The following is a 22,117-nucleotide window of genomic DNA, read 5'->3' on the forward strand; positions in this document are numbered from 1 at the left end:
ATTTGTGTCATATATATATATGTCGGAGATGAAAGGACATCGGGGCCTTTCTTTTGGAATTTTTAGGAAGACCCCCTTAGACTTTTCATTATAGCTATACTTAAATAATAAAACTTAGAAGTAGTTGTTCGTGATTTAATCCGATTATGGGTGCCGAGACTTATGACAATGGACTTGGGCTCGAAGTGGCACAAGGGGTCGCTAAACGTAGCCACGGTCACGAGATGGACGTTTTTACCTAACTCAGGTGTGGAGTAATTGTATAGCTCTCCTTAAAAATATAGTTAACCCGAGGGGTACAGAGAGGTACGGAGAAGAGTATATAAGCGCAATTCCACTTGGACCGAGAGAGTTAGTCGAGTTCTACTTGTACCGTGAACAAGTAAGTCGAGTTACACTTGAATTATGGACCAGTAAGTTCAGTTCGACTTAGACTTTGAAAGAAAACGCATTTGTTATCCCGTCGACCGTGGATTCGTTATTGAACCTAAGATCATTGTCGTTAGCATCTCGAGTATCCAGTGGCCACGGTTACTTGTCAAATTCTGTAATAATCATATTTGTACTGGTAAATATCTTCTCTATTGCATAACAACAATGTCTAATCGAAATGAAGATTCGTTACGCGCCCCTCACCCTAATCAGAACTCGACATATATATTGTAACTGTACACGATTAAAATAGCCGTGATAAATCGGTGGAATGCGAAGTAGTAGATCCATTACGTCTTTATGTTTTTCTTCTTTTGTCACTGGCCACTCGCTTGCGTACAATGGAGATAACTGTAAAATACAATATAATTTTGGCCTTCCCCTTGTCGGTGAAACGTCTAAAACATGAAATTCCACTTCAGGCTCCATTCACGTTTTACAAAACATCGTACGTGCCGCGCTACGCCATGCGCCGTATCCGAGACTTTATTTAACGACATAATGCAAAAATACGTAATTATATTTTTTTCTCATCATCCACGCGGTAAAAACATCTGACTTACATCCACGTCGTTCCACGATTCCTAACTGAGAAGAAAGCAATCCAGCAGCAGTGCCTCACAGCGACCTATACGCCAGGAGCGAGCACTATCACCACCACTACCTATATCCACCTCGGTAGCAACAGAAGTAAATTCGATAAAATATCACAATTATTGGACAAAATAATGTAAAAGAACATCGCGCATCTATTACTAAGAAACTTTCGCGACGATCCAATAGTTTGCACGTTTTCGAATATTTTCTCGTATGACGTGCATTCTGAGCGATGTTACGCATTCGAACTTTCCATAAATGCAGGAACATGCACAGCGTAGGAAACGTCAGACGCTGACTGGCGATTAGCGCACACGCGACGAGGACGATTGGCGCGTAGACGAAAAGAGAGAAAGAACACGTAGCAGCGTTTCGTATCGGTAGCAATTGTTGGAACGAACGAAACCGTCTCTTGGACGGAGCGGTGCGTCCTTTTTATCGTCTACTTTCCATCTAGACAGAAACGAACGTGGAGGATGGGCATGGACAACTAACTCACGATCTTCCGTTCGAGCGAGATAAAATACAGCGCGATGAATTTTTTCATTGTTAGAACGGCTGACAATGCGCATTATTCTTTTTCCGCTTTTGTGTTATATCCGGTTTGTTCGTTATCCTTGCCTTAATTAAGATTCGAAGACGGAAAAGAGGAAAATCGCGTCCGCCTCTTTCTTTCTCTCCTCTCTTCCTGTCCTCTTCTCTTTTTATCCGCTCGTTTCCGTCTCTTTATTTTTGTCAATCTTTTGTAAGCACGAATTTGTAACGACGGGAAACGCGGGTCGAAAGTAAACCGCGTAGTTTGCTCGAGATCTGCATTCGTTTCGTCGCTGACGAATTTTTCTCGTCGTCGCTTTATCTTCAAAATCGTTGATCATACCGCTGCATGCCATTTCAATTCAGCCGAAATTCTGTCCTATCGCTATCCTATCGGTGATTCCGCTCGAAATACGCGGTTCCTTTCGAGTCTCTGCGCTTGTTCTTTGTTAGTCGAGTAGCTTGAAACTACCTACAGGGTAACCGTGTCTGGTGATACGGAGCAACGCCTGATACGGAACGCTGCGGTATCTCGGCAAGCAACTCACGAGAGATCGATAGAGCAAAGGCGTGAAATGATGTTTCGTCGAATGCAAATTACTCGTATTGGGTTGGCAATTAATCCGCAATCACTTAGTTGCCAACCCGATATTTCAGCCTCGCTTGGAAATCTGCCGTCGAACGCATTTTTCGTGTCTTTCGTCGTTATTACCTTTCGCTACAATGTCTGTCGTTTTTCTCCTGTTTTTCTTAACGTTAATTTCATTTAAAAAAGAGAAGCTTTTGACACCAGACGTTCCAGATATTGAGCGCGCTTTACCAATACGAGCAACGAGCATGATTACTTCGTTTGAAATTATTCTCTCGTGTTTCAAGCGTGATCGAAATTTTGTCAATTATTGCTCGATTTCGAAGGAACCACGATACCTAACACGACATTGTTTCCAATTTCGTGGCGTGCTTTTCTAACGCGCATGCTCTTCAATGAATTTATCACTCGATCTAAATACAGTACGATGCAATTTCAAAGAGCTTAAGATCGGTGAATGCGACGTGTTCCATTGTACTTCTACACACAAACACACACCGTTGCAGTGCTCTTGATAAGGATCCTAGGAGAATCTCGACATTCCCAAAAAAGAAGAAGCTTAAACGAACGGAAAACCGCAAATTCAAGAATTTGTGGCAAGGACGCGCGTCCCGGTTCGCTAGATCCTTTCCGAGTGGCATAAGGGTGGAATGGTGCGGGGACTCGACGTCGGGCCACATTTGGAAATAGCAAGAACTAGAGATTTTTGTCCGCGATCTCGCTCCACTTCGTAAACTACCAACGCGCGCAACGATGTTTATACAGTTAGCTGTTTTTGACGAGTATACTCGTGGCGAAGTAATGACAATATTTTGCGTTACGACGAGCCCTGCCGGCAATAAAGTGAAAAAATAAAACGATCATTTTTGGTACAACTTGATTCTATATCGTAGGAGCCACACATGTTTCGTGTTCGATGAGTATACTCGTCGTCGCTTACTTTATACGACACATTTTAGGTGCAGGCTTTCCAAACTTTTCAGGTTGATCGCAACAGATGACTGGTTAAACAGATGAATTTTTCTGAATGAGAAACCTGTATGTTATTTTTGCATTCGAAAGACGAAAGTTGGAAAAATTAATCTTTGCCCCTTCATAGCTTACGAGCTGTTCCTCGATGACTGCTTTTCTTCTTTTCTTTTCTTTCTCTTTTTCTTTTTATTCAGTGTCCAAGCTCCAGCCTTCTACCGTTTTATTTATCATATTATAGATAATATTATACGACGTATTACGCATTAGGTTGTCGGAAAAGTTTCTTTCGTTTTATAAGGAAATAATAGACGCACAGTGTTTTTTCTTTTATATCAGTTTATTGAATTATGCACTGGAAATGGATCATACCTAATTCAATGAAACAATATAAAACAGAAATTCTTGTTCATCTATTATCGCCTTGTGAAACGAAAGAAACTTTTCGAACAACCTAATATATAGAGAGATATGATACTACGCGTAGATATATTATACGTATAGATAATAGACGACCTGAGTCGCTCGGTGCAGCTTGTGCGTGCACAGGATACGCGCAGTGTGAGTCGCCAAGTCTCTGAAAAAGGAAGTTGATCGTGCACGCGTCCCTGGATACCGGCTATGTACACATAGGAGACACCCTTGCTGTTCCCGGGGGACATGTTAGCTTCGCACGTGATATTCCCAGCCTGCGACGTCTTTACGACGAGACCTCTCAACCCTCTTTTCGCTTCCATAGACCGCGCGAGTAACCTCTCCGAACGCGCGCGTGTAAGTGCCGCGAATCCGCACCGATGAATCTTACCGGTATGCGAGAATACACGAACACGATGGTGTAGATGTCGTACGCAACCCTTCTTCGTTCGTTTCCCCCTTTTATTTTCGACATTCATGTTAGTCGACTCGTGGAACACGCTGCTCCTCTATGTGGACGAATTCTTTTTTTCTTTTCCTTTTTTGGATTCGACAGAGATATTATGCATATGGTGGAAGGTAAGGAAGGGCACTGGAATGGGGAGGAGAAAAGGGGAGAGCAAGGGAAATTGAAAGAAAGAAAGGAAAAGTGGAAGAAGGAATGCGAGGATAAGGGAGAAAGGGAAATAGCGAGAAGGGGGAAGAGGAGGTAAGGGAAAAGAAAGGAAAAGGAAAGGACATTGAAAGGAAGGAAGGAATGCAAGGAAAAGGAAGGCAAGGAAGGAGCGAGAAGGGTGAAGGGGAGGTAAGGGAAAAGAAAGAGCGAGAGGAAGGGACATCGAAAGGAAGGAAGGAATGATAAATAAGAGAAAACGAAGGGAAGAGCAGGAAAAAAGAAAGGAAAAGGGAAATAAAAGAAAATTAACCCTTCGATTATCCTTTCTCTACATTTTGAAATACAATGGCGTGAAAAAGTTTTCGAAACTTTTCTTCGTGTTACGATAAATCAAGAAATATTTTTCGTTAAGAAATTCCCAAAGAATATTTTAATATTCGTCTGTTTTCTCGATGATAACAAGAAGAATGATTTGCTTTATACCTCTACTGTCCAACGATAGAAAGAATCAGCCTGCATGAGAAGTGAAACAGAACGAATCGACCCACGGTGAGTGCATCATCTTCCGTCCAAAATGTCACCTTCCAAACGCGTTAACAAAGTTTGTCGATCGAGATTTGGAACACCCTGTATATTTCGATGATATTTGTCGAAACAGAATATTAATTTCGAGTTACGTGGAAATGAGAAGGGAAAAGAGAGAGAAAAAAAAAGAAAAACATTTGTCTGTACGTCAAACGAACGAACTGCCACGATAATGTCACATTTATGCAATTTTTACAGATTAAGAAGCCCACGTTCAGGTATGTCGGTTTATTCGGCGCGGATTTATGGTTCGGTTTGCTATGGGAATTTGGGAATTCGCGGATGGTTGTAAGTCTGAGATATATACGTGGCGGTTTCCCAAAATCCTTCGGGACAATGAAAACCGGAAATGGCCGTACTGCGAGGATTAAATATCCCCAGGGTCGACGTACGCTGTAACTTTAGATTTCAGATAATTAAGAATTTCGTTTGATCGTCGACGTTCCAATCTATGTTTTTATCTATGAATCGATCGAATTAACGACAAAAGTTATTCTATAGTTTGCAATACAAAATGTACCAAAGAGATGCGTAATCGGGTCGACGTAAAAACGGTCATTCGCATTAACCCCGCTTTCGTCTATTTTTCCACTCGATAATCGCGTGTATCGCTGCGAGAATATCTTAGCCGCTGATATCGCCATCGAGAAGCTCGATCCTCTTGTTTATCTAGCGGCGCCGTCTCGGAGGAGCCGTGGAAATTTTGAAACGAGGTGACGAGCGTAATCAGATGCCGACTAGCGTCTAATTATCGGGCTAGTAACGAGCTCGATGCCCTCGTTAAGCTTGCGGCTAGCTGAATACGCCAGAAATTCGAATCGGTGCAAGCCGCGGTAGTGGGAACTAAGCCGCTGTTGCATCGGAATATCGGCTATTTACCAAGCGAGAAACAAAATTAAAGTTCAATATATCCCTATATATACGTATATATGATATAAATAGGTCTCGTAGAAATTCAGCGAGAAAACAAAATCTAGTTTAGCTATCTCGATAATCTGCGACGACGAAGAACAGAGATTGGAATTTAGACGAACAGAAAGACGATTATTTGTTCGACGACGCGTGCAGAGAAATATGATGGAACGATGGTAACGATAATACGGGGATTGCAAGAAGGAATGGAGGAAGAAGGTATAAAAATTATGCTTCGATAAAAGATCAAGTTTTCTTTAATGACACAATATCGGCGGCATTATTACGTCGTTTACATAAACGTAACCCTGGAATCTCCTTTTTATCTTTCCTCTTTCCTATAGCTTTCTTACTTTCCGAAGGGAAAATAAGATCGCGTAACAGCAATTTTTTTACGCTATTGAGAATTACTTTTTATTACTCTAATTCTTGCGAAAGATATATACAGCGATCGTTTGCCGGGAAACTGCGATCGATCGATGAAAATGAAAATGAAAATGTCGATCGTCAAAGACCGCACAAACCGGCAGAATATCCGCGAAACGCAGACGAACGTTTAGAACTGGCGTTCGGAGCTGTGCTTTAAGACTTGCGCAAGCTCTAGTGCACCCTTTCCGCCGGTCCTCTTTCGGGGCCACTGAGCTCCGATCGCCGAGCACAATCGAACACGAACACCACGATAACGACCATTGTTTCACACGTGGTCGAAATTCTGACGAGGCACTCGAGCCGCACGAGGATCTGCTGTTGTCTACGAAATAGTCCCATGTCGAAATTCTAAAGAGTTCGACGGCCTTTTTCTCGCTCTTCGTGTTCTACCGAAGCACCTTCCGTGATGAAGGAAATCTACAAGTTGGATAAGTGAATTATTGCGCGGTGTGACTACAGAATGCGAGTATCGAAATCGGTGCCTATGAAACGTATTCCTGCGAATAAAATTTTAGTGATATTTTTTCGAATAAAAGTTAATATTTTATTCGTTGATGGATGCTGGAGACGCGCAGTTTCTTCGAAATATCCTATCGATTTAACCAGTTAACACCCATTTGCATCCAAGCGCGAATTATTACGCGATCTGCGTAATTTCCATTTTAATGTAAATAATTTTTACTTTTTTCCTCTGTTATAAAGAATGTAAGATGCCATGTTTGCGAGGTAACATCGTCTACCAATCGTTTTGAACAGTAAATTCTCGATAAACTTCATGAAGAATTCGGATGTCATTTACTGCATCTACGACCGACCGCGCGCGGCGATGAGGACCAATCGTCACTTGATGCCTTCAAATGGCCCCTTAAACAGATGCAAATGGGTTAACTGTTGTAAAAATTGTGTACCTAAAATGCGTAGCAAAAGATAGGCGATGCCGGGTACACTCGCCGAATACAGAGTACGTCTGGCTGTTATAACATAGAATGAAGCTGTAACGAATTTTCTAATTTCGCTATTACTAAATTGCAGTAAATTACAGTCAATTTTAACTACTTTTTACGAAAGACAAGTATACTCGTCGTAACGCGGAATATTGAAATTTCTTCATGACGAGTGTACTCGTCAAAAACAGCCAACTGGCTAATTCATTTCCACGTGATACATTTCGATGCATTCTTTTCAACGAGTAATTCTTCTATCTTCGTCATCGCAAATTTATAGAAATTATTTAGAAACGTGGAAATTGAGAAATTCTTGCAACGATACCGTTAAATACCGTTAAGAAAGTAACAGTTTTTTCTTTTTTCAAAGTGGACAAAATACGCTTCCTAACATTTGATCGCTTTTTCCTTATTAACGCGAGTAGCGCTAGTCGATAAGGAAAAAAGAAAAGCCGCCTGTAGGAGGAAGTTTACCCGCTCAAACGAACAACGAAGTTCTTTCCTTCGTTGGTCGGAGCTAAACACACGGAGCTACAAGGTAGGAATATTAACAGAGGACTATCTCGACGTCGTACGGCTCCTCGACATGGTCGAGTGTCCATAAAGCGACGAGTATTTAGTGCCACTACGAAACTGTGCTTCCAGGCTTACAGCAACTCTGTAATCGGATCTTCGTGTCCGACTACTTCACTTCCGGGCTGCGGAACCGCGGAAGAACCTCGCGTAACGTCGCTAACTAATTTTGTAAAAGTAACAAGAAAAAGAAGCGTTTAATATTCTTTGGTAATCATTTGCTGAACACTCGAAATTCTTGTAATTAAATTTTATCTCCTACCAAATTCTTTTTTCACGCTTTGCCGCTGAATATCACTTAAAAGAAAAGATAATTCTTATCATTCCCTTTAAAATACGTGTACGAACTCAATTTGTTCAGAATTTTGCCACTGAAATTCCAAAAAATCTTTGTGGCGAAAATTCTGAAAAAATCACCCTCGTCCTTCGATTAAACCTCTTTGGAAAAACAAACGCGTTCGCTGCCAGTCTTGCAAGAAAAATGATAACAAGTCACCCCGTCGAAATCCCCTAGAATATCTCGTAATTGGTCGGCGTTAACGAACAAACCATCAGCCACGCGAACTCGCTGTTCCTCCGTGGCAACTCTGTCCTTAATCTCTCGCCACGAAACGACAATAGGCATTCAATCGGCTATCCGAAGTGCCGGTGGCTGGAAAAGTGGCAATTTCCTCGTCGGCAAACCGCGTGCAAGAGCGTCGTAAAGCGTCGAGCGACGCTTTTTATTTCGGCGCCACGCCGTGACGGATTTAGTGGCCTAGAACTATGTGCCATCTATCCGGACCAGCGTCGAGTCATTAAATTTCGCGAGTGCTTTCAACGTTTTCCCCTTTTTATTTTATTTCTATGGCTAAAGGCAGGTAGTCAGATATGGAATACGATTTTGTTTCTCGAGCGTCGTTCTTACGAAACGAATCGCAACGCAACTTCTTCCAAAGTGTTCCGCGAATGTCGTACATTCACGTTGAATTTAAGGCCGCTCTTTTATACTCGTAACGTTGTGAACAATTTTCGATATTGAACTAACGTTAAAGGAGCGGAAATCGTTGAAATTGCGATACGAAACAAATACTCGAATATGGAGTATTGTTACATTTTCATAGAAAACGAGCGAAAGATCGTTTTATTATTCTTAACGTTCGTAACGACCGACGAACTAGCCGCTTCAGAGATACACATTTGTCAGATTTTAACAATTTAGAATTTAATAATTGAAAAGTATGTAAATAAATTAACAAATTCGTTGAATAGTTTTTAACGAGTCAAACGGAGTTTAACAATTGCGCTATTTTATGTTAAGTACACCATTGCGCGTAATTGGCTATTCTCCTCCGTCTGTGTAACCTGTGTAAATACATCATTTTGCAAAAATCTTGAACTCGATGTAACGACAGCTACGATGATATTTAACACTAGAACTACCGATAGTTAACACGAAGCTATTTCTACCAAAACCAGTGAAAATGACTTTAAAATGTCTTTTAAAAATACCTAACAATAGAACATTTTTATATTTATCGATTTATTACTTTCTTACGGAAGAAATTCCATGTTATACAGTACATTTTTCGTATTATTAATCCATCTGGGACCATCATCCCTAAACGAGGCTTGACAAATTTATAAAATTATAGAACCAGTCGTTTTCAAATTATTAGATACAAAATTATTTTGAGTTTGAATACATAAAAAATAAAATAAAATTCATTATATTATTCTTTTAGTTATCGTCGCGAAAGTCATTACATCATTGGGAAAAGAAAATATAACACGAAGTAGGAATTTTAAAATAAAATTGTAAAACCAGTCGATTTGACTGGTGTGGTAGTTCTAATGTTAAATCGTGAAATTTATATAGTATTGCGTTGGCAACTAAGTAATTGCGGATTTTGTCATTAGGTGATATGGACAAAATCCGCAATCACTTAGTTGCCAACCCAATAGTATGTTCGTCGCTTTACAGCAACTAGGGTTGCAAAACGCGCACTCGTAGGTCGTAGATGAAAAAGAAATTTCAGGAAATACGACGCGCCGCGGAATTACGATATCGCTGGGTGCGCTCGTAGATCCGCTCGAACGCACGCGGACGGTAGGCTCTTAAGAGTTTCTGAAACTTGGCAATAATGTCGCGACGCTAATGCACCTCGTTATTCGACGCACTACGTACGCCGTTTACATCAGCGTAACTCTTTGAGTGGGTACTTCGATTTTTCTTCCTTTTTTCTTTTCTTTTCTTTTTTTTTTTTCTTTCGTATATTCACCGCTCCTCGTGTAGTTTCATTCAACATACTCGTTAGCGTAGATAATTGGCGCAGCTTGTTATGGAAATAATTAATCGATTAGAATTTTGTATCTCTATAGAGCTGGGAATAGACGACGAGAAATTGTGGAAATTATTCGCGAGAATTATAATAATTATACGTCGGAGACTATACAGTTGTGTGGATTAAATTTTGTTGAAAGAATTCCAGCTGAGTAGTCGAAAGATGAAAGTACCGGACGAAAAATTGTGACAATTATTCGCGGGAATTATAAAGGAGAAGTATAATTCTACGAAGTAGATTTTGTTGAGAGAACCTGAACAGAATCGAGTAGTCCAAAGCGTTTCGATTTCTGGAACTGCCTTAACAGCATGCAGAATTTATTTGCACATCCTTAGATTTGCACTACAGGCACGTTATACCAATTAATTGGCAAAATTCAAATTTGTCGTCCTATTTTTTTCTCCGCTTATTGTCCATTTCTAAGACCTCGTCCAAACGCTATATCCAACATTCCTCTCTGCAAAACCACCAATGGCCAGGCATGAGAATTTCACATACTTTATCCGTCTATTCCCCTCACAGCGAATAGATTATCCAGAAAACAAACACACAACACGCTGCAACACGTCGCAAGCTTGCAACCTAGTGCCATGATAATCTGTTTCAAAGATACGAATTTGGCCCGGATTTCGTTAAGGGACCAGAAATTGCAGCGCAAACGCGCAGTAAGCGCACGTTGCGCGAGACGTGGAAAAAGGAGTTACGGTAATCTTCGCGTTGCATCGAAGAAACCGCGAGAGAGACGAAAAGAGCGAAGAAGAAAGTAGCTTCTGGACGATGAGACGAGCTCTGGGAGAGTTTGAAGAGCGGGAACAAAGAGGAACGCGGGATGTCCGAAAGAAAAAAGGAAGAGAAATCGGAAGAGAAAAGAGCAGGCGAAGAGGAAGAAAAGAAAAAAGGAAGAGGAGAGTTTATTACGCTTTCGCCAAGTTTTATGTCCTTTAATCTACACGGCACACCCGTGGGGAATTGTTTTACGCCGATGTCGCACCCGCAGCATTTTACGGGCCACTTTGGATAACGTGGAAGCCGCGCCACCGTTTGACGAAAGTTGGAACAAAACGGCGGCGAACGAAAGCCAACGCATGGATTAATGCGTCGACGTTGAAATTGGCCCGTTCGTAGAGCGGAGCGATCGAGATCGCCCAACCGCCCTTTCCTCACCCTTCCAACAACTGGAGGAACCGACAAGAAGAAGTAATTTTCTGTCTGAGAATTTTATGAGAAATTTGACGAGGGTCCCGCACGATCGAACCCTCGCTGTGATATCCGTCGCGAACTTTTCGATCGTTCGCTATATACAGGGTGTCCCGTTGTGTACTCGTATTCGTAAGAACGAGAGCATTTTACGCAAGGATAGGATTAAATGTGGAAATTCTCCAGGAGATTACAGAGGAGCCTGTATTTCACGCGTATCTAACGCTGCTATCGGTAATTCAAATCAGCTTAACAATACCAATCGTGCTTGGAACGGACGTATATCTTTGTTCTAACACGTGTTCTAAAAAAAATACTCTTCTACCAACGAATTAGGGTACGATCATGTCGCTAATTTAATCGCTTGTTGATTAAATTGCTTAGAATTATGAAGATTTTAAGATTCCGGAATTAACAAATAAATGTTTAATACACCTACGAGCATCGATATACGATTGTTATTTAGTTCCATGAATATTATAGATGTTATAAATTATTTGTATTTTTCTTTCTTCTTTTGTTCTGAATTTACTACGTACAATACGTAAATATAGGAAAGGTCTTTCGTCGGTTAGGAGTTTTCGATGCAACGATACCACGTGGATGGTAACGCGGTCGTTCGATCGCGTTATTCCGAAGTGATATAAAGTTAAGATTTCGTTGCGATAAACGGGAAAATAAAAAATAGAACACCGGCACTCGATGGCGAGAGGATGTGCGGTAGTTATTTGTATTGCTTCTTTTTATAGCCGAGCAAGTTAGCGAGGATGATCGGCATCATCGTGTCAAAATGTACGAATAAACTCGCTAGGTCCTATTTCCAATTCGTATTCATTTCAACGTACAATCGTGAATCTACGTCATCGTAGGTCGTACTATCTCCAACTATATCACTCGACGTACAGCTACGACGATCTTGTAGATGAGATCATCATATCAAAGTATACGTTTAAGGTTTTTATTTATAACCCATGAAAAATGTATTCTCTATCTAAAAATAAATATAATCTCTACGTCACATCATCGTGTCAAGGTGTACGATCCACGTGTACACGTCAGTCTCGTCGTACAATCTCAATCTACGTGTATATCAATCTCGTCATACAACCTGGATCTACGTTGTTCAACGTACAACATACAACGGTGTACGATCATCGATGACGTTATTTGCACGATTCGTCGTTAGACGTACACCTACAATCGCGTGCAATCGTCGATGATGTCGCCCACACGATCGTAGATGTACGTTGAATGACGTAGGTGGAGACGTACGATGAGATCGACGTACATGTAGATCGTATACCTCGATACGATGATATCACGGGCTAGAGATAACATTTTTCCTTAGAATATAAATATAATTCTTTAAACTTGGACGAGATAATACCCGAACTCTTTCAAAAGCCACAAGAATCGTCGTTAGAGCGCACCACTAATTTTCAAAACCTCTGCTCACAGGCTGACGACTTGGCTACCCATCTCCGGAAGAGACAACGAAAATATCGCGCACAGCAACCTTCTCGCTCGCAGGTAAATATAAAATCCTGCGGGCAAGGTGCACAAGGTGTGTCCCGAGCTTAGACTAGAGCTAACACACCCTCGTATATAATGATGAAAGGAACAAAAGTGAACAAGTCGAGAAATAGAAACGGGCGAAAGAACCGTAGTAATAAGGTATGAAGAGAAATCGAGGGCAAGGGACACAAACGAGACGGTGCTCGAATGCTGGAAAAAAACGGCCTCGAGAGGCTGCAGATGGGAAGAAGAAAGAAAAGGATACGATGTGGAGAAGGACGGTGAGGGAATCAAAGGAACTCGGAGCAACGCATACGAGAGACCCGAACACCTAGCGCAAATTGAAAGGACAGAACAGGGACACGATACGACAGAATAGTAAAAGGAAGGTACCGCGGGAAATGCAGAGTATTAAGAAAGGAAAGCGAAGCAGAGTAGCCGAAGAATATAGTGGAAAAGGAATGAATTAATAAGGTAAAGTTACGTTGGAAGAGGGGAGGAAACGGTGGAAGGTCTCGTAGAAGAATGCTGAGGAATTGAGAGAGAAGTAGAATTAACCGGAAGAATGATCGTGCGGAGACAAAGGGTAGGAAAAGTAAAGGGACGAGGAAAATAGTAGAAAGGAGAAGGAAATAGCTGAATAGGTTTCGCGAGTATTTTAAGTATTCGAAGTATTGTAATTACGTTACATGACTTTGACGTATCGCTTTGCTACGTGTACACACCTGTCCATGGTCACCGGACATCTTAATAAAATTTGGATGCAAGTCGTTTTAAACGTAATTAACATTAACCATACTCAGGAATTATATAATAACTCGTAAAGAGAATATTTCCACCTCGCTGCGACAGATGCCATCAATGTCCTCTGACTCTTCAACGTATATCGACTTTATCGCGAAGAAATTGAAACCCCAGCAAATCTGGCCGTACTTCCCAAATCGCTAAAGAAATCCCTCTGCGATACGTAGAACGTCGAAAACCTCGAATTTATTCAATGCGATAAACACCTCTACGAATCCATCCAACTATCACCGTGATCCCTTAAATAAACAAAACTTTGGATGGGACGATATTTTATTACGAAATAAAATAGTATTTGTCGATTGCTTGTCATTTAAACAATATGTAAATCAAACAAATGTGTAGAAATCCTAAGAAAGTATTTTATATTCGTTTTTCATCTCTCAGACGTCACCGCTTCATCTAATTTTCATACCCTGTCGATTCTTCTATTCTTTTTTAAATATTCCTGCTGTAACTGTTTTGCAACTTCCTTCTAATAGTTGCCATAACCGTTTCTTCGACTTTTTGCCACTCTTGGTTTATTCTTCCGCGTATTGTAACTCGTCTCACAATTTCTCAAATAGATCCGCTTAACCATCCATTCTTGAATCGGTTTATTCGAGTTATACAAGTACGTATTTAATTCCCTACTCGAACATTATCGTACGGTAGCTCTATGTATATATGTATATAAAAAAAGAAATTAACCGAAGGAAATCAGGCCGGAAGATCGTGCTCACGTGGTATCGTTCTAACGACTAATTTTACTAAAAATGCGATTTTATAACCGCAAGCACGCGCCAATGACTTTTTCAAGGCCGAGAGTAGTAGAAAATAAAGTTTCGTGTCTAAATATAAAATTATGCGCGATAATGATCGAACTCTGAAATCGTGACGCGGTAACATTCGCCGAGTGGAATGTAACACGCGCGTTCCCCCGAGTCTCTTACAGAGATTAAAAATCGATCCGTCCTTAGTCCATTCTAATTCGCATGAGCCATCGACTGATTAAAATCCGCTCCCCGGATACGACGACAGGGCCATACGCGTATTTGCGTCTCACCCTCGCCGTCGCCCTCGCGTCTTGCTGCACCCTCTTCTTCTCTGGCCGCGGAAATTGGACGCGATTTCGACGACGAGATCAAGCTAGCGTCGAATGGAAGGAAGAACGAAAGGAGCAACGCCACGTCGTCCTTTGCACCGGAATAGACAGACTCTATCGCCGATCTGACGCGCCAACAAAATTTCATTGTGCAACCCTTCTCTTGAGATCGACGCTGACCAGATCGGGTGACCGCGCGCAAATGCCCGTGCACATGGTGCACCGTCGCGTGGCTGATTGCTGGGAAATTTTATTTCACGCTTGTATCGCCCGGTGGCTGTCACACCACGAGATATCGACGTCACGATCTTAAATGGTACTCCTTCGTTCTCCTTTCCTGTCTTCCTGCATTTCTTTCGCTACCATTCGCGCGTCTCCCTTCTCACGCGTTTTTCGTCGAATAGTTTGAAGATTTATTCGGAAGTTCTCGTTGCTTTTCGAGCGACGACTCAGGTCAGATCAAGTACCATGAAAAGCAAGGGGAAGCGTTGATATCGTTCGAAGTTATTTCAACGAAGATATTTACCTGCGGCTTTTCGTCGCTTGTTGACCGACGAATAAGTTCGGCTTAAATAAACGAATTAAGTAACGGATAAATACGAGTGAAAGATCGAGGAGATCGGATTAAAAAGCGGAAACACAATTGGAAAAATAATTGTGCTTTATCAAAGTAGAATGGAATAGGACGCGCAACTACCCTCCATCTTCGTCGATTAATCACACGCTCGTTCCATTCGAGCCGCAAAGGGACAAGACGAGAAAAATCATCGATCACTCGATTTGCCTGCACGTTCAGCCATCAACCGGCGCGTCGGTGTTTCTCAACAAGCTTCGAAAAAAGGCGCACGATTTTAATAAACTTTCGTCCCCGATAAGCCCCCGAACGTCCTTTATCATTCCGTGGAAGCTCTCGCGTCGGCTTATCGTTCAACTTTTTTTCCATCCTTTCCATCCTTCCGTAACCACGGCTTCGCTCCATCGTTTCTTTAATAACGGAAAGGCTCGATTGAAATTGTTAACGAAGGAGCACGAACTGTATAGAAGCGAACAGGATAGAGTATCGTTGAACGAGGAAAAAAGAAGAGTAGAAGGGGGCGGATGCGGAAGAAACAGAGAGAGAAAGAAAGAGAGGGAAAAAAAAGCAAATTTCAAGCATCGACCGTACTTCCGTAAGCAGCTGATGCCTGAGAACAGGCGCCGCGGCGTCTAGACGCCGGCGGGAAAACCACCCCCGTTGTTTGGCTCTGCGCCACCCCTTCAACCCCGCCATCAACCTAGGGGGAAAATAAAGCTTCGACTAGATTCAGATATGCCATGGCCAACCGAATCTTCTTCGTCGCTTACTTTCCTAACATTTTTCCAACTCTCTCGTTTGTTTCTTTTTCCCTGTTGTTTTCTCGCCCTTTTAGAGAATTATATAAGATTATCGTAGATTATAGTAGCTTCTCCGTTTCGTGATAATTTTATATTGCACTCTGAAAATCCCTCTCTCCTATTAATCAACGTAGGTGTCTTTTAGAATAATAAATATCAGGCGGTCCGAAAAGTTCCTTTCGTTTTATAAGGAAATAATAGACGCACGATATTTTCTCTCTTGTATTATTTTATCGAATAATTATGATACTTTATTGAACTTTGTTCTGTTGCTACAAAATGAATCGTGCCATGATTCGATAAATAATATAAAAATAATATATAATAATATATAATATAATAATATATAATATAAAATAATATAATATAAAATAATATAATATAAAAATAAAAGAAAAGATGTTGCGCATCTAATATTTCCTTATAAAACGAAAGAAACTTTTCGGATAATCTGATAGATTGATTTCGATTGAACGTATCGAGGGAGGATCGTTCAAGTTTGACACGTGCGTCTGGTAAGCAGTGGCTGATCGCGGATAGAAATAACAGTTGAAATTATATTTACAAAACAGGAATTTTTACCTTCGATGTGGCAAACGATTTTCTCGTTTTAATTAGCGTGCGCGGATGCCTTTTATAGACGAACAATTTGATTTGGAAATTTTTGATTTATCTTGAATTATTTATGTGGAATATTATATTTTATTTTGCATCATTTAAATTGTAAGTTTGGAATTGATCGAAGATGAGAGTATTCATGAATACATATTAAATCAACGATAATTCATGGCAATGACGAGAGAGACCGGTTATGAGGGAAAAAGCAAAGTTATTAATCAATGTTTCACATTTGCGGATAACGATTTCCGTTCATATTAATTAAAATCCAATATGCGGGCTTGGCTTTATGGCTCGGTACCTGCAATCTGCCCGACCCGGCGAAAATTCACGTTAACTTTCACGTGGCTGTTTCGTTTCGTTTTAATCGAACGTTAATAATGGCTTTCTTTGTTTTTCAATTAAATTAAAAGCGATGCCTTGCAATTAATAGAGATAGGACATTGCGACTATAAATTGAAATATTTCATCCCAACGTAACGTTTTATTTGACCGCGTCTCCAAAGGTAAATTTTATAGTCAACTATGATATGCGAAAACTGTTTGCAACTTATCGCGCACGGTGAAAGCAAAAGAAAAGTTCAAATACGTTGATCGAAATCGAATTAATTAAATCTCGTTGCCACCTGACAAACTTAACTTCAATTCCAAACGCTAAAACTTGGAATATTTGGATTCAGAAAACAAACTTCAAATATGCAAATTTAAAATACCAATGTTTCTAACAGCAGCATCTGACGTATATCCCAGTTCGTCGAATATTCAACATCGAAGCATTTCCTTTGTAACTGTGGAAAATTCCAAAATATTACACCTCTGTAAACTGTAAAACATTCGACATCAACGTTCAAAGTAGCCAGATTTCAGGGATTCGCGGTTACTGACGCGGAAACCTCGAGGCGACAAAATTCCAGCCATTTTCAAAATTCAATTGCCAATTTTCAATTGATTATTCGATTAATCGATTATTCGAACAATAGCGAAACGTCGTATAAAGGTAAATTCAGTATGACGACCGCGATTCTACGCGAGCGGGTAGTTGGGCTTGACAATTTACCGTGGCAAAAATCCAGTAGCGCGCACTCGTTGCGTCATTTACAGGGCGGAGCAGGGCAATTTGAATTAGTTTAACGAGATACAGCCATCGAAACTGTTCCGTGGGCCGACACGTTGCGCCATAAACGCGTTCCGTGGCTTCTGGGCCCTCGAATTTACGTACGTACAGGCGGCCGCTCCACACTTGCCAACTTATTGCACGTATCCAAATTGCCACTGGCCGGATTTCACTGTGTTTATCCGGCTAATTTATCGCGCGATACCAAGAACGAGGTAAGCTCGAGCGACTCGAATTACTCTCGTTAATGAAAGAGCACAGGTACGAAGAGCGCGCGATACTTGGAAATTGCTTATCGTCGCAGGAGGAGAATGGAACTCGCGACTTGCGGGATTTTGGATTTCGAAAGAATTCAAAGACGCTGTTCCATCGATTTGCGCGGCAGTTCTTCCGCGCGATGTTAATTTACGGGGCCAATCGCGAGTTAGCGTTGTCACGTCGAAGACACAGGGAGCGGTGAAATGAAGAAAATCACTGGTCGTTTCCTCGCGTCGTTCGAATGATTTCGCGTAAGTTTAAACGTCTCACGAGCAAGGTAAGAAAAATTCAGACTTTAGATATACTGGCAGAGTTTATTACGTGAATCCAACAGAGTGACAGTTAAAAATTTTTTTTTTTTTTATTTGAAAGTAAATTACAATCAATTCTCGTCAATTATAAATAAATTAATCTGGCGTGGTACTACAACGTTCACGTTCTTCTCCCAAAATAAATTGCACAAATTCTCTTGTAACGTTAATATTTATAACACGGAATATTCATTTCGGAGCATATGTTTATCGTTTAATCGAAAACCAAATCCACTTATCCCGTTACCTGTACCTTGCGAAGTTAATGAATTTCGCTGACGACCCTCACTCGCATAAGAAGCGAACGAAATTGAATCGAGCAACGGGTACTAGCAACCGTATCGTGACCACAATGCGTAGTCGCGGTGATCGATTAAAACTGTAAGGTAATTAGCAATTAGCGGGCTCTTCTGCTACGGCTAGACAGGAGGAGACGACGACTGGTCGTTAGGTCCGCAGGGGTTTGCATAACGAGCATGCCAAGAGTTAAAATGTCAGAGGGTTGAGGCACGTGCGTACGTCGATAACCCTAATAAAGTCGTTATTGCATTACCTCGAGGTCCGTCACTCGAGGAAACTCTGCAGCTCTGTCGCTTCTACTTCTTCTCTCTACCGTCCTTCCTATTTCTTTCTCTTTCGTTCTTCCAACAGAGGCCATAGACAAGGGAATCGAACTCGTCGGCCGGTCAACAAGATAAACTAGTTTATTTCAATGACCGCAACGTAGGTAGCCCTCGTTTACTGTCTCGTATTATTTAGTGGACGACACGCTCCATGGTGGAAGACCTCCGATTGGGAATGCTGCAAATAAGAATCATGTGGCTGGTTTAGTAGAAATTGAAATACGTTCGATGGAAACGTGTATTGCAAGCAGGATATCGCGCGTATGATTGCTCGCGAAAGTATTGGTGCGTAGCTCGCCCATATGATTTTTTTCTTTTTTTGGATATATTGGATGTTGAAATTTCATTGGTACTCTAATCACACGCAACTGTCGTGACTATGTTGGTAAAATTCTTGACGATCCCGGGAACGTATATGGAAGTTATACGGGATATCATATGGTTAGCACTGGAACTATCACACCAGTCAAATTGACTGGTTTTATAATTTTATTTTAAAATTCCTACTTCATGTTATATTTTTTCCACAATGATGTAATGACTTTTGTTTCTTATGTATGAAAATAATTTTGTATCAGGGCTACTTATACCAATACCAGTGAAAATGACCGGTACTTGTCAAAGTGTAAAAGGATGCCGCAATCTGTTCATCGAACCCCAATTAACCAGTTTTACTGCAAATTACATAAATAAAGTCTGTCGGCAGGGAAGAGAACATATCGCGAATGAGTTTTGGGAATGCATATTCGTTTCAAATATCTTGACGAGAAAAATAACGATAGGAAGATCTGAGGAAATGAAAGTAAATTTTGTTCGATATCACTGTCGCTACTGTAATTCAAAACAATCGACATTTTCTTCTTAATCCGAATTTGAGAAAAGGAATTTAAATTCCATTTAAAAAACCGAAGGGACTCCAATATCTCGCTAAAAAAGCAAGGTAATAAGAAAAACAGATTAGAACACTGTACACCTCCCTAGACACCGTGCAACTCTTGTTTGAAACGTTTTTTCCTACAACAAATAACATACGAGTTATTTTAAATGATCGTGTCGGGAGACTCACGTTCTCTGTACGTTCTCCAGTTGGTTTCAAATTTCCCTGTTTTCCAGCCACGAAATTTCAATATGTTTCGCACGTAATGCGCGCAACGATACATTCGTAAAAATTTCTCGCCCCGAATGTTCGAACAATTTCACCAGCCATTGAGTGTAATATCACGTTGTATCAGGTTTGTCTCGATTTCGTTGCTCGCGATAGACGATCGCGTCCGAAAATTGTCCCAAAATTGAAACCCAATGGATCGCTTATCCCTTGATTATCGCAACGATATATCGCCAGCCCTAAACACCGATAAACACGTTACACTACGAAATACAGGGATTTCTTTTCGTCTGTGGCGCCGTCGATTCCATTGGACGAGCGTGACGGAAATTCGTCGTCGAGCTAGACACGTTCGGTTCGCGTGCAGAGCGTTGATCGAGAAAATTAATTGCGGCGCTGCGAGGGAATTCGCCTGTCGCCGATGCGCGCCACGACGACTACAATTAAATATCGCGAGCGTTCGATCTGCCGGCACGCAAAATCCCGCACATTCGCGTTAATTCTAATTAATATTCGCCGCGTAAAGAAATGCCACGATCCGCCAGAAAATAGAACGGTGAACTTCCGACCGAAGGATTTACCGGATGATCGTATCTCGCGATCGAGATATTGAAATCTCTGGCTTTGGTTAGCGCAACTTTTATGGAAGAGAGGGCAGGCGGTGTTTCGTTTGAATTCGACTCGTTGGCCGCGGTTTCGCTGACATTTATCAATGGGCGAATCTCTCGGTAGAATTAGACGGCGGATATTTACGCGAACCCGCGGTCCTACGAACGTACGGCGTGAAAAATGCGTGCACCGAACTGTTTCATCTTGTTAAACGTTATAACGAGCGCTATGAATGTTTTATATTCATCGTATTATACGCGTCTATTCTGCATCCTCAGATTCTCCATCTAAATGTAATTTTTATTCGCAATATTACGACGAACCACCGCTCGATCCTTCACAATGGGTTAAGAAAAACAGATATAGAGGCTGGAAGCAAATAAAATAGAGAACCCGATGAAACGCAATCTGTGATGAAAGAGAAATTTAATAACTGCGCGTAATAGATCGAACGATGGATGCGAATAAGAGCAAGACGCGATATGCAATGTACGATGAAACGCGGATCTAGTAACTCGCGTTTCTCGGTGCACATGGTCCTCCACGTCCACAAACTTCCTGCATTACAGGAACGCGTACTGGTTATATATCCGGTTACACGAACCTCGGTTCGTTTGCTCGCCGGTCCAGTCACATTGACTCGGAAGTCTGCAAGTAGTTAGAGGGGAAAAAGAAATAGTTTCCCGTGCTACGCCACTGCACGGAATATTGATCGACGGGGTGCAAAGAGATTCTTATACTCGACACCAGTCGTCAGCCAACCCTTACGTAGGCCCTCGCACGCTCGCGGCATACCTTGCAAGACACCGCCGATGGAGTCACCATGGAACATTAATTTTTCGGCCGTATTTCAACCTCGCGGCTAACTTTGTCAATCGCGACGGGCATAATGGCCCGTGGAACTCGATGATCCTGCAGAGGGCCATCGACGATGTTGAACAGAGAATTTGCCCGGCATACATTGAAAAACGACAAGAACGTTCCGATATCCATCTTATCAGTGCTACTTTACACGAGAACGCGACGCAATTGATAAATGGTATAGTATCGTAAACTACAATAATTAGTTTATCTTTTATTATAATTTTATTATAATTTCTTTTATTATAATTAGTTATAATAAATGAATTAAACAGATGCTAGTTAAACAGAAAACAATGGTTATTTAACATGAACTAAACCAAACAACGTATTATAATTAAAACAACTAGATAATTAATTAACAACACAGATTCAACTCTCTCTCTCTCTCAACAACGCTAACAACACTATCTTGACAACGCAATACACGCTCTTTGGCTTCTCGACTCATGCTGCTGTTAATTCGTTTATGTCTCATGGCAACCTCTTGTCTTTCGTCTTAGCCTCATATCTTTCTCAGCAACCGCTTCTTTATGATTTGCACGACACCCCCCCCCCGGCCCCTCGTCCACGATACTACAACAGTTTTAGGCGAAGTGATCGTTATTGTAATAACAATCTTTTTCGCTTTTCCTGCAGGATCACGATGTTCCGCTTCCACTCGGATATTCCACGTACCATGGAGTATGATAGAATAGAAATATAGTAAATTCCATTTGTATACAT

At 41.2% G+C, this 22,117-nt stretch overlaps 1 long non-coding RNA gene across 1 annotated transcript in view; it reads left to right on the top strand.

The window, feature by feature from the left end:
- LOC122573772 overlaps positions 1-13,687 on the top strand; it is a 31,030-nt gene extending 17,343 nt beyond the window's left edge. The window contains exon 4 of the long non-coding RNA XR_006318821.1: positions 12,574-13,687. This is a non-coding gene — a long non-coding RNA (uncharacterized LOC122573772). The remainder of the gene's footprint in view (positions 1-12,573) is intronic.
- Positions 13,688-22,117: the final 8,430 nt, after the last annotated feature.

Source organism: Bombus pyrosoma, linkage group LG12 (genome assembly GCF_014825855.1).
Source record: "Bombus pyrosoma isolate SC7728 linkage group LG12, ASM1482585v1, whole genome shotgun sequence".
Taxonomy (NCBI): Eukaryota; Metazoa; Arthropoda; class Insecta; order Hymenoptera; family Apidae; genus Bombus; species Bombus pyrosoma.